Raw genomic sequence first — 12,815 nt, forward strand, 5'->3', positions numbered from 1 at the left:
AAAGTTCAAAGCCAGCCTCAGCAACTTAGAGAGGTCCTAAGCAACTTAGCAAGACCCTGTCTTTAAAAAGGGCTGGGATGTGGCTCAGTGATTAAGCACCCCTGGATTCAATCCCCTGTACCAAAAAATATCAGAATCTATGGACTGATATTTGTTTATCCATGGGTTAATAGACCTACTGATGGTGATTCTAATTTAGAATCCAGGATGAGATCCACTGTTCTAATGTTAAGTTGCCTAATATAGCAAATAAAATCATAGATTGCTCAATTAAATTTGAATTTCAGATCAAAAGCAAAGAGTCTTCTAGTATAAATAGACCTTGGGCACACTAGAAAACTTTGTGATATTGATTGGAGATTCAAATGTAACTGAGCATCTTAGATTTCATCTGAGAACTCTGTTTGGTGTGAAGTAGTGACTGTTCTCCAAATCTTGGAGTGCATCCGAATCACTTGGAGGGGTTATGAACATGGAGTTCTAGGACTCAGCTCTTAGAGCTTCTGATTCAGTAGAGCTGGGGTGGGACACAAGAATTTGCATTCCTAACAAGTTTCCCAGGTGCTGCTATTGATCTAGGAGCCACAGAGGAGAACCACTGCTCTATCAGTAGATTTGTCGGCATGGATGATTCAAGGGTGCATTAGTCAGTGATTAGAAAAGCGAGCAGATGCCAGGACCATCTTCATCAGCAATACCGAACATGGAAAAGCTTTACTGTGGAGATGAGGATTTTACAGGGTTGGGTGCCTGGACAAGAAAGAAAATAACTTTCATGATGGGCATGTCAGTGCCAGGGTCTACAGGGTCTCTCTGTGTGTACCCCATTCTCTAGGGTCAGCTGGAAGCATGACTTATCTCTGCCCTAGACAATGTGGCTCTAGAATAGAGCCTCCCAATAGAAACATAATGTGAAGCACATTTGCAATTTTTAAAAATTTAGTACATTAAAATACTTAAAGAAAAACATGAGTTTAATATTTTCTTTAGCCCAACTTATCAAAAATATCAGTTTTATCTATAATTGTTATAAAAGTAAGAATGTGATCATTCACATTCCTTTTTCATACCAAGTTCTGGAAATTTGATGTATATTTTACACTTCATCACATCTCAATGCTCAGTAGCCATGGGCGGCCCTTGGCTTCATTAACTGTACTGCATGAAACCATCGCCTGACCTTGCACTTGAAGGCACAGCTTGACTATAGACTGATCAACTGGTTTAAGCCCTTTGTCCTTCTTTGACCACAGACTTGGACTTGGCCCATGCCAGTTATACCCTGTGATTTTTTCTCTCCCCTTGGATTTCTAGTCCTATCCTCAGCCTCACTGCCAACAGTGTTTCGGTCAGCTTTCCATCACTGTGAACAAAATACCTAACAAGAACAACTTAGGGGAGAAAAAGTTTATTTCAGCTCCTGGCTTCAGAGGTTTGGTATACAGTTGGCAGACTGCAGCAGGACATGGCAACCAAGTATCAGAGTAAGAGAGCTCTGCTCACCAAGGACAAAATATAAATCCCAAAGGCATACCCCCAGGGACCCACTTCCTCCAGCCACATTTTACATATCTATAGTTACCATCCAGTCAATCCCTATCAGTGGATTAATCCACTGGATGAGATTATCCCTCTCATAATCCAATCATTTCACCTCTGAACATTCTTGCATTGTCTCACATATAAACCTCTGGGGGGACACCGAGTAGCTAAATGGTAATGGAGGAGACAGTGAGAATGGAAGGAAACCTCCATGCCAAATATAAAAAGGAACTTCAAGAGACCCTGTTGCCTCTTCAGTGTAATGTAAGTTTGTGTAGTTGGTGGTCATCAGATCTGCTGTGGATGGGCTTTTCCATTACACAACAAGTCTCAGCCAAAGACTCCGTCCAAGAAGCCCCTTCAAAGCATTGCCATATCTGGTTCATGTAGACATGCTGGACAGACTAACATTTCCCTAGGAGAGCTCTCTTGAATCCTGTGATTTTCATTTTTGGGGGAAACTGGCTCCATGTAAGTAACACATGTAAAGGAGATGAAAAACAATTAAAGGATAAAAAGCCAAAAGTCTTTAATTCTTGAGTTAAAATAAACGCAGTGCTATAATTGAAACCATCACTCCTATTTTCTCACATGTCCATGACACATTTATCCCAATTTTGAAACATCTTAGTTATAAAGATGTCAAATAGTTTGCTAACTGTATACTTGATAGAAGAAAAGAAATTCTTCACCAACATACTCGTCTATGAGACAGAAAAGAAATATACAATAATTTTCTGTATATTAGCCCTAATCTAGGAAGGTTCAGTTCAGGGCTCAGAAAGTGAGCGAGATCCCTGGCTTGGCTATTTTAGTGGGAAAGTGAAGAAACACATACAGGACCCCAAGGCTATCAGTGCTGTTGTCACCTAGAATTATGTTTGAGGTCCTGAGACTTGGGTTAAATTTAACTTAGATCATTAACCAGATGAATTTTAGGCTAGGATTTTAGCTGTAAACAATCTGACAGGGTGATTGGCAGCCTCTCATTATAGAGGCGTAGTGATTAATTAACACAGAGCTTAATTAATTTTGTAAGGCAAGAAACAGTATTTCTTTGCAGTGAAAATCAATATTTGAATACTTGGAGCCCCTGCTCAGAGTTAATTTCACTCAGAGATTTAGCTCATTTTTAATTTCTCACCTCTTGGTAAATGTTATATGCTTCCAACTATTAAGGTAATTGGGAATATTTACGGTGTTCTACCTCAAGTTATTTTTGGAAGAAGAATGTGAAATGTAAATGAATACCTTCTTTATTCTCGTTTCAATTTCAGAAGCACGTTTATGTTATGGCGTTGGTCAGGAGGTTAAGCTACATCGTTAAAGGCCAAGATGCATGCAGAAGCCCTGGGAGGACATCAACTCCTGCTTTGGTAGAAGTTGTCTGGAAGTTGTCCTCCATGCAAATGTAAGTCCTTCTTCCATTGTCAAAGCCTGGAGAATCACTTCCTTAAATATTGGAGTACATCTCAGGGGCTCTGAAGAAAGGTCACTCTCCTGGCATTTGACTTAGCAGTAATCTCTACTTTGCAAATAAACCAAGGATGTGAGGTTTTTCTTCATCCTGGAAAAGCAATTTACTGTGAGGATCTGAAGAGAGCCCAGAGATTGGGCTGGGAAGGAAGCGATGCCTGCCAGGGAGCTCCAGATGAAGACCCGGCTCCATGGCAGTCACTGGGCTATGGAAGGCTTGAGCTCAGAACAACAAATAGAGACTCCCTCCCTGCTTCCCTGAGGAGGACAGCTGTGAGTGTGGCATGGGCCAGCTCTGCAGCACAGAGGCCCAGAGAGAGAAGGGGCGAGGTGGCAGGTTGAACTCACAGAGCAACGCCCGTGGACCAAAGTCCAGGGAGCACAAGGGAGCTATTCATTCATTCATTCATTCATTCATTCCTTTCTGTGAACCAGAGCTAGAGCAAAATTTGGAGGACCCTAGAAAGACAGAGAGCAGAAAGCAAAAAGGACATCGTGGTCCCTGCCAGAAAGGCCAGAAAGAACTTTGGGAAGCCAGAGAAAAGCTTCCAGGATGGATTGAACATCCTGCCACACCTCACGCTCATGACACAGATTTTAACTCTGTTAGGACGGTATTTTATTTAAACTTTCAGAATTATTTTCTCTAAAGTAATTTGGTAATTATTTCGTATCTAAGTGAATAATATGAAAAGGCTTTCCTTTAAATAAACATCCCTTCTTCTGAGTCTCTTTAAGAGTTTGTGGAGAGACTAGCAATGTCTCCTCGGGACTCAGCGGGTGTCAAGCCCAGGGAGAAGCAGTGATGCAGGACAGGAGGAAGGTGAGGCAGGGAGGGAGAATTTCGGGGTCAGCTGTAGACCTTGGAGCCCTGGATGTTAGCTTCTGTTTCTGAAGCTAGCTGAAACACTGCTTCCCAGGCGTCTGTGACAGCTGGATACTGCACAGACAGATCATCTGCACTCAAAGTTGCCAGTAAAGATAAATCATGTATTTTTGTCACTGTTTTCAGGAGCATGATATAAACTACATTTCTTCCCAGATTTTAAACTAATTCACTGTTCCAGGGCATAACTCTGAGGCAACCACAGAGACCCTCTCTTCAAGCCCTGATCACACAAGAAAGATTTCAGATGTGTTGCTTAGAGTAACAGACATGGGTTTATTAGAATGGATTGGAAAAGAGAAAAGTGGACACTCTCAGAGAGGAAGGATGATGTGCCAATCCTGCCCTCCAGTTTTATTGGGGGTCCTGGGGAAGTTTCCAGAGAGACCTGCTTAGGTCCACCTCCTGACTTTTGACTGACAGCATGATGACATCAGACTTTCAATTCCCCACTGTGGATGACAATTCTAAGTCCCTTTGGCCCATGCTGAATGCTTCTAATTGGAACCCATTCCTACAGATGTCTGGTTACGGTGCACTACTTTATCCCCTAAGTTCTGGGACATGGTCTGTACAGGGGTCACAAAGAGTTTCCCACTTCAGGATAAATCATGTTCTTTTTATCAGCATTTTGGGGCTGAATTCTCCTGCAGATCGCAGGTTGTTTGCTGTAACAGGAGTGTTACATTATCCTGCTGACTTAAGATAGGCAGGTGGACAGGTAAAAGGCTAAAGACAGACAGACAGCAAGAAAGAGGGGGTCAGCACAGTGGCACAGTTTATAGACTTATTCCCTCACCCTCGTGTTCCCACTGCTCAATCACATGTCTACTTGTTCCCAGTCATTCACCTGCTACAAAGAGACCACATTTCAGTGAGCACTTGCAATGGGCGAAGGAGTTTGATATGCAGATAATGGAAGGAAGACAATTCCAGGCCACAGGTGGAAGGTGGAACACACCTGACCCAATCAGGGAACAGCTAGGGTCAGTGTCATGGAGGTGGAATGGGAGGAAGGAGGAGAGAAGCAAGATTGGAGGGAGCAGGGACCATGTCTCTGTAGATCTTTGCAAGAATGTTGGCTTTTGTGGGGGCAGAGAAATGGGAAACCATTGCAAAGGGATGTGATCTCCTTCATGTTCTCAGGGATCAACTGAGCTCTGACTCAGAATAGATTTTAAAGAGGCAAGAATGGAAGCCAGGGCACTAGTTAGGAGCTTACTGTTGTTAGTAAGACAAGAAATAACAATAAGGGCAGGCGTGGAGGAATGGATGTATTTTGAGGGGAGAGGCTGCAGTATGTTCTGAGGGACTGAGCACAGGGTAAGGACATAGGGGGAACTTAATAGAGAGAATTCAGGGTGATGCCAAGATCTGGAACAAAACAACTGCAATTACAAATTTGCCATTTACCAAGTAGAGACGATTACTGGTGTGTGTAATCAGGTGTGTGCTCAGAACGTAGGTTCAGTGTGGAACATGTCCTGTTTGAGAGGTTTCACGGACATTCGACTGGTGATACTGAGCAGGTCATTGGAAACATGAGTCTGAACTCAGAGGAGAGGCCCTGGCTGGGAGATTCTTATTTCAGGGTCATGAGAACATAGATGGCGTTTAATCAAGGACCCGAGCTTAGACTTAGGAGCAAAGAGGACTTAGTACTGAGTGTCTGGAACATTCCCCAATTAATACGCCAGGAAGAACCATCAAAGGAGATGGGAGAGTGGAGTGTCTGGAGCCAGGGGGAAGCAGATATGCCTAGTGCATAGACAGGCCCTGAACCAAGCCCTGCACACAGGCGAATCAGAGTCAGGACTGAGAACCGACCGCTGGCTCTGGCAATGTGGGGCTACCGACATTCAAGACAACAACAACTTTGTTGGGAAACAGAAGCAAAAGCCTAATTAGAAAAGAGAAATAATAACTGCTTTAGGAGTTTTGCTGGACAGCGGTACAAAGAAATGAGAGGTAACTGATAGAAGAAGTGGAATCAAGAGGTTTACTTTTTTTTTCTTCATTAATCATTTTAATTGGAGCATAACAAGCATGGAGAAGGTGTAAAGATCCCGAGTACGATGGAAAGCGTCTTCACAAGCACAACACTACCCACGTCGGGGAACGGAATCATACCTGTACCACCAGAAGAGCCCTGTGCTCCTTTCCAAGAACTGAGCACCCCAAGCTAACTAGTGCACTGGCTTCTGATTCCACACCTTTGTTCCTCCAGTTTATGAACTTTATATAAATGGAATAGTTTAGTGTGTACACTTTTGTGTCTGGCTTCTCTCTCTAACATTATGTTTAAGATGAATCCATGCTGTTATATGCAAAAAGTTCATTTGTTCTCATTTTTCTGTACAGTATCTAATTGTATATTATACCACTGTGCAACTAAATTTTCACTATCTTAATAATATAATGTAATAAATACAATATATTAGTATTGTATGGTATGTGATTTTGGTATCCTGTTTAAAAAAGTTTGCCTATGCCAGAATTATGAAGATATTTTCCTATGTTTACTTCTAGCAGATTTGTTGCTTTGTGCTTCAAATTTACATCTGCAATCCACTCAGAATTCACTTACCAGTATGTTGTGCGATAGATGCAAGACTTACTTTTGGCTGACTGTAAGATAGATGCAAGATTTACTTTGGGGTTAACTGTACTGTTATTGAAAAGAAGGTCTTTCCTAATTGCAATGCAACCTTTTTTCATTTTGTAAAGTATGTGACTGCATATATATGGATGTGTTTTTAAACTTTCTAGTCTTTTCAGTTTGCATGATTGTCTGTCTTTGGGCCATTTACAAAGTGTCTTGCTCATCTTTTTTTTTAACCTAGTTTTGATATGTGGGGAAAGTCTTCCAACTTGGTTCATTTTTTGTTTGTCTTGACTATGTTTGGATGTCTGCATTTCCCTATAAATTTTAGAACTACTTTGTCAATTTCAGTTTGAAAATGACATTTGAATTGTGATCTCTTTAAGTCTGGAGAAACCAATATGAAGGACAGCTGACATCTTGACAGTACCTCTTCTACGTTACAGATTATGAACATATTATATCCTGTCATCTTCTGTAGGACTTCTTCAGTTTGACACCATCTGCTTTGCAGTTTTCCGTGTAGAGGTCTTACATGTTTTTGGTCTTATTTCAAGTGTTTTATATTTACTAGTCCTATTGTAAGTGGTGTTTTTCTAAAAATCATCTTTTTTTAAATTTGTTGCTTTTACATAGAAATTGAATTGACAAATTTTGTGTATCATCCATGTATCTGGCAACTTGGATTAATTCACTTCTTAATTCAAAAAAGTGAGCTGTAGATTTATGTGGATATTCCACATATGTAATCATGTTATCTTTAAGTAATAAAACAGAATCTTTCTTTTCCATCTTTATATATTTTATTTCCCTTTCTTATGTCACTGATAAGAATCTTCATTATGATAGTGCATGAAAAATGGGATGGAATCATGTTTAACTCCTATCTCATCTTACATCTTACATTTGCTATTAAATGTAATGTTTTCTTCAAATTATGTGGGTCTTTTTTACGGAATTTGAAAGATCTACCTTTTCTTATTTGCTGAAAGATGTGTTTGTTTTTAAAATTACAAATCATTTTAACAAATGCTTTCCTCCCTTTTTTTTTGAAATGATTAGGTATCTTACTTATTTCCTTAATATGAAGAATTATGTTGATTGATTTTTAATAGTTCTGTCAATCTTGCAATCCTGAAACAAATCTAACTTGATTGGGATTTATTACTCTTTATGTAACTTGCTGGATCCAATTTGACAATATTCTGCTTGAGAGATTTACATATATAATCATGAAAGGAGTTGGCTTGTCACAGGCCTGTCATTTTGCTTTCTTATCTTGTTTGACATTACATTGTCCATGGGTCAGCTATGAGTGCCAGGCCAGCTCCTGGCAATGCCAAGGCCAGCTGCTGGTACCATGCTATCCGTTGGCTCTCAGGGACTGCATTTGTATTTTTAGTCCTTATTTAGGCCAAGCACATTTAATATTCAGCTCCAGGGCATTGATCTAGGATATACAGCTCTTCCCCTTTGCCATGACTTCTCTAATAGCTAGTCCAGAGAATATTGCCTATGTCTGGGAGACGATTTGTGTTTCCTACTTGTGCTGTTATAGGATGAGTTACTCCAACTTCTGATGTAATAAGAATCTGGAAAAAGCAGATCAGCTAACCTCAACCCAGGTAATTGCCAGAAACAAAGTGGCCATCCATTCTTGCATTAGATCTTAAACCAGAAGCTGGGATCATCATCTCAAGATATTAAAAACATGCCTCAAAATTCATATGTGCTTTTCTAGAGACCTAGGTGGTTTTCTCTTTTACCCTGGTCCTGGAATATTTTGTTCGGTCTCCAGAATTTATCTAGGTACATCAAGAGTGTTTGCTAAAGCATAAAAGATTTGATCTTCCCCTTGGGTTATGAATTAAAATTTAAACTGGCTTCGAGCAGAAACCATGCTTTCTTAAGAAGTAGTGATAGGGAGATACCAATTCTTTTAGGAACAACAGGTATAAGACATTGGTCCCTTCAACTGGGCAGCCTCATTAAATAATTATACAGTTTCTTCAAAGCAGGCTGGGATGTCTCTCTAGAAAGCAAACTGACCATTATCTCAAGGATAGCCTGAGGAGATTCCTTTGTTTTCAGATTATTTCAAAGTCATACCAACCTCAGATCATCCTACAATTAGCATAAACACTGGCTAATTTATATCTTCTGTTGGTTGGCATGTCCAGGCGAGGGCCATTAATTGAACTGTTTGAACTAAGTTAATTTGTAGAGTAAGCTACTGTTCTGAGGGTAAAAACACATCTGTGATGGCTTAGCCTGCTTTTTACTTTTTTTTTTTTTCTTTTTGACTACGAATCATCATCATCAAATGAAATTTAATCAAGGTCATTCAAAGCAGTCTTTCAGATGAACCATTATCAAACAAAATCTAATCAGGGTCATTCAAAGGTGTCCGATACGGAAGGATACAGACAGTTCCCTTAGGGTGGTGAAGCCATCACAGGCTCCTCTTGGGGTAAAGGAAGGAGAGGGTTAGGTAAGGAGCATGCCACTTGCCCCCACCAACCTGCAGTTGAAGTCTTAGACCTCAATCCTCAGTTACCTTCTTCATATTTGGGAGCATTAGCCATGGTACACTCAAGCTGGAGTTCCATTCTGAGGGCCTGTTATACTGTAGCCTCTGTTGAGAGAGGACCACTGCCTCTGATCGGGGGTGAGCAATGAGTGTTTACTAAGCCCTAGAAGACAGAGAGAGAAAGACTATATTCATCCCAGTGACAGCCAATCTACAGCGTGGCCAGTGACTTTTAAAGAGACAAAAGCAGGTTTCACAAGAGTCTTACTCTCAGGATCAGAATTGAGAAGAACAAAAAAACAATCCAGTAGTAGTTACAAGCAGCCATGAAAATGGGAGCCTATTTTACAGAAACTGAAGCCAGAGAGGTTATGTCGCTTACCTTAGGTTAACCAGCTAACCCAAACATTGCTTTGCACCATACCTTGCAGCCACTGGAGATTTACAGAGCAAGGGGTAAGACATTATGTGATAGTAGCAAGATGTGAGAAGTCATCATCAGGAAGCAGAGATGGAAAAGTAAGAAACTGATCCACGTTAATGCTGCCTGGTCCCCCAGCACGGGGATCCCCGCACTCTTGCCCAAATCCTAAATTCCCCCTATCCCAATGGCTGGTCCCCAGGAGTCTCAGCCATTGCAGGGTTCTTGCATCTGGATCTTAATGAGTTCTCTATCTCCCTTATTGCCATGTAGTCCTTAATGTTAACCTCTGTCTTACTTGAGTCAGCCCAAGGCCAACACTTAAAAAAAAAAAAACTTGGAAACGGGGAACTAGGTGTCAAATTATAATTAAATTATAATTAGTACCTAAAATACTGCAGTTGCCAAAAAATGATAATAATAAAAATAGGAAGCCAAATTCTCATAGCCTGTTAGAGAATACCTTAACAAAGAAACAAAAGGAAGTCACAAAAGTAGAGTTTTAACTAACAGTTTCAAAAGGCAGATGAAATTTAGTTCCTTCAGTTTGGGAATCGGACAGATTCTATATTATTCCAGCAGAGGAAAGAAAGAAAGCCTAAGCTTCTGTAGTTACTATGAAAATTGTCCATACCAACTGAAGGTAGGTGAGAACAAAGGGCAAGACTGTGAATCAATGGTAGCACAAATCGTGTCAAAATGCAGGCTTCATCTATAACCAATAAACTTTTTCGAATGACACCTTCCTACAGCCTTTTTCTGAGTTTCACATCCCTCCTTCAACCTTAGAAATACCTGGATAAAGTTTTTTTTTTAATTTGTTTAAATTGTATTTGGACACAATATCTTTGTTGTTTATTCATTTTATGTGGTGCTGAGAATTGAACCCAGCGCCTCACACACTCGAGGCAAGCGCTCTGCCATTGAGTCTCAACCCCAGCCTGGATAAAGTTTTTCACATCTCAACCGCATGCCTTATTTCACCCTTCCCCATGCTCCTTCCCTTTGGGAAGAAGGACTCACAGTGCAGGTAAGAGTGACATTTATTGCTCCAGCTACTGCAAAAGTGGAGAAAACCAGGCTCATCAATAAAGAAAGCTGCAGAAATCAGAATTAAGTCCAAAGGAATATGTCCAAATACCCTTCGAAAGTGTATTTCTGAAAGGATAGCTGGTTTTGCTAAGAGAGCAGTAATAGGTTTAAATAAGGATGTCCAGGGCTGACTTTTAGCTGGTTGGCATGAACTTATCCACATCAATAGTTTATTGTGGATGGCAGTTTTTCTGATTGGTTGCTACCACTGCTCAACCAGTAGGAACATGCTTTGAATATCAACCCTGGTTATGTCATGGTTTCTGTATCTATTATGTGAAAGGATTCTTAGAAAAAGATGTACTTGTGTAGACAGAGTTGTTTATACAAGTAGACACTCAGGTATTGTTCCTAAACACTTGTTGAGTGTTTTATTAATAAACTCATAATGACATTTAGAGTTTCAGTTCCTACAATGATTTTTTTTCCCTTTCCTTTCTTAACAGAGATGGACAAGAAAAAGACATTTCCTGGACCTCTTGTATGTTATCGAGGTTTGCTTCCACTTCTCGGCTTGATCTTCCCTTAGTCTCTCGTGGTCCCCCTGGACTGGGTTTCTTGGTATCTCTTCAATTTGCCCAGCTGATTGTATGCCCAGAAAAGTGCTCAAAATCCACCTTTATCTCTGATCTTGTCAACTTCTTCTGGGATATTGTCTTAGTTTGGCTGCTATAACAAAATACCATAGACTGGTATTAAACTGGTTTACATTGCAAACATTTATTTCTCATAGTCTGGAGACTGGGAAGTTCAAGGTCAAGGTTCCCAGAGATGTGATATTTGGTTAAGGCCGTCTTCTTGGTTTGCAAATGCTGCTTACTTGCCATTTCCTTTCATTACAGAGAGTTGCCTTTCTCCTATTTCTTGTTTAAAGGGCACTAAACCCATTTATGATGGACCCCATGACCTAATTCGCTCCAAAAGACCTTGTTTTCAAATACCATTGCATTGCTAACTAGGGCTTCAATACAGTCATTTTGGGAGGGTACAAGCATTTATTCTATAAAATGTTTTCTTTTAATTTATTTTTAGAATTATTATTAATAAGTTAATAATATGTTATTTTAGTAACTTTGTAAAAAAAAAAGTGAAAACCCAAATGTCACTTAGCTCTCCTGATTATTCACAGTTTTGTGTATTCTGTGTTTATCTGGCACAATCTAGGCTATTGGAGAAGTACCACATTGGACTGCATAATAGTTGCAGATTTTATAACCATTTAAAAAATTATTTTCCTATCTATTGGTTCTTTTTAATTATACATGAAAACAGAATCCATTTTGATATAATTATACAAGCATGGAACATATCTTGTTCTAGTTAGAGTCCCATTCTTATGGATGTATACGGTAAAGAGATTCACTGTGTTGTTTTCATATATGTACATGAGAAAGGTATGTTATGACCCATTTTTATTTGTAAGAAAGTGCGGTGTGACCATTATGTGAAACTTGAGGAAAAGCTGTGCCAGTAGTCCATAAGAATCATTTATTATTAGCGACAGCTAGTGCAAGATTAGGAGGAGTGAATACCCCTTGAGTATTATTACATTAATGGAGTGGTGGGAACATGTATGAGGTTCAATATGGTAGATTTCCCTCTCCAAGAAAGATTATGACCAGGAAAGGTGCAGGGGTCCCAGAAAGCAGGACAGAATCTAATGCTGAGCAAGACCCAAGCTCAGAAGGAGGAAATGTGGTGTTTATGGAACTGACTGGAAATGCAAACATGAGCAAAGCAGAGCAACACAACAAATGATCCTTAGCAGCTGGATGTCTTCAGTGTTTAAGCTGGTAATAAACATCGGGCTATCTTTGGAACACGATTTGTCTATAAATATACATATATTAATAGAACCACAAGAATTAGTTAACAAAAAAAATGACCTAAGAACCATCAACTTTCACTTTTGATTGATTTGTAATCCACAAATTAATTTGTTGGGAAAATGAAATATTATTTCATTCCAACTATGGTGGGAGTCAGTGATTGTAGGGTTCTCAGAAAGATTCTGAAAAGCCCTTGAATATTAAAGGATTGAGGCTGCAATTTTCTGACTCTGTTAAATGTGAGAGGGGTGGAAGAAATAGCTTTTTTTTTTTAAAAAAAAAAAAACTCTAAAAGTTTTTGAACTTTCAAAGAGACATTGAACTCAACCTGAAATAGTTCCCACTGAAAAACAAAATAATGTAGTATTGAATTTTAGCTCCAAGTATAAGATAAATATTGGCAAGTCTATTCCAATAAAAATAAATGATTGCATAGA

The sequence above is a fragment of the Ictidomys tridecemlineatus genome, chromosome 13, assembly GCF_052094955.1.
Source record: "Ictidomys tridecemlineatus isolate mIctTri1 chromosome 13, mIctTri1.hap1, whole genome shotgun sequence".
NCBI lineage: Eukaryota > Metazoa > Chordata > Mammalia > Rodentia > Sciuridae > Ictidomys > Ictidomys tridecemlineatus.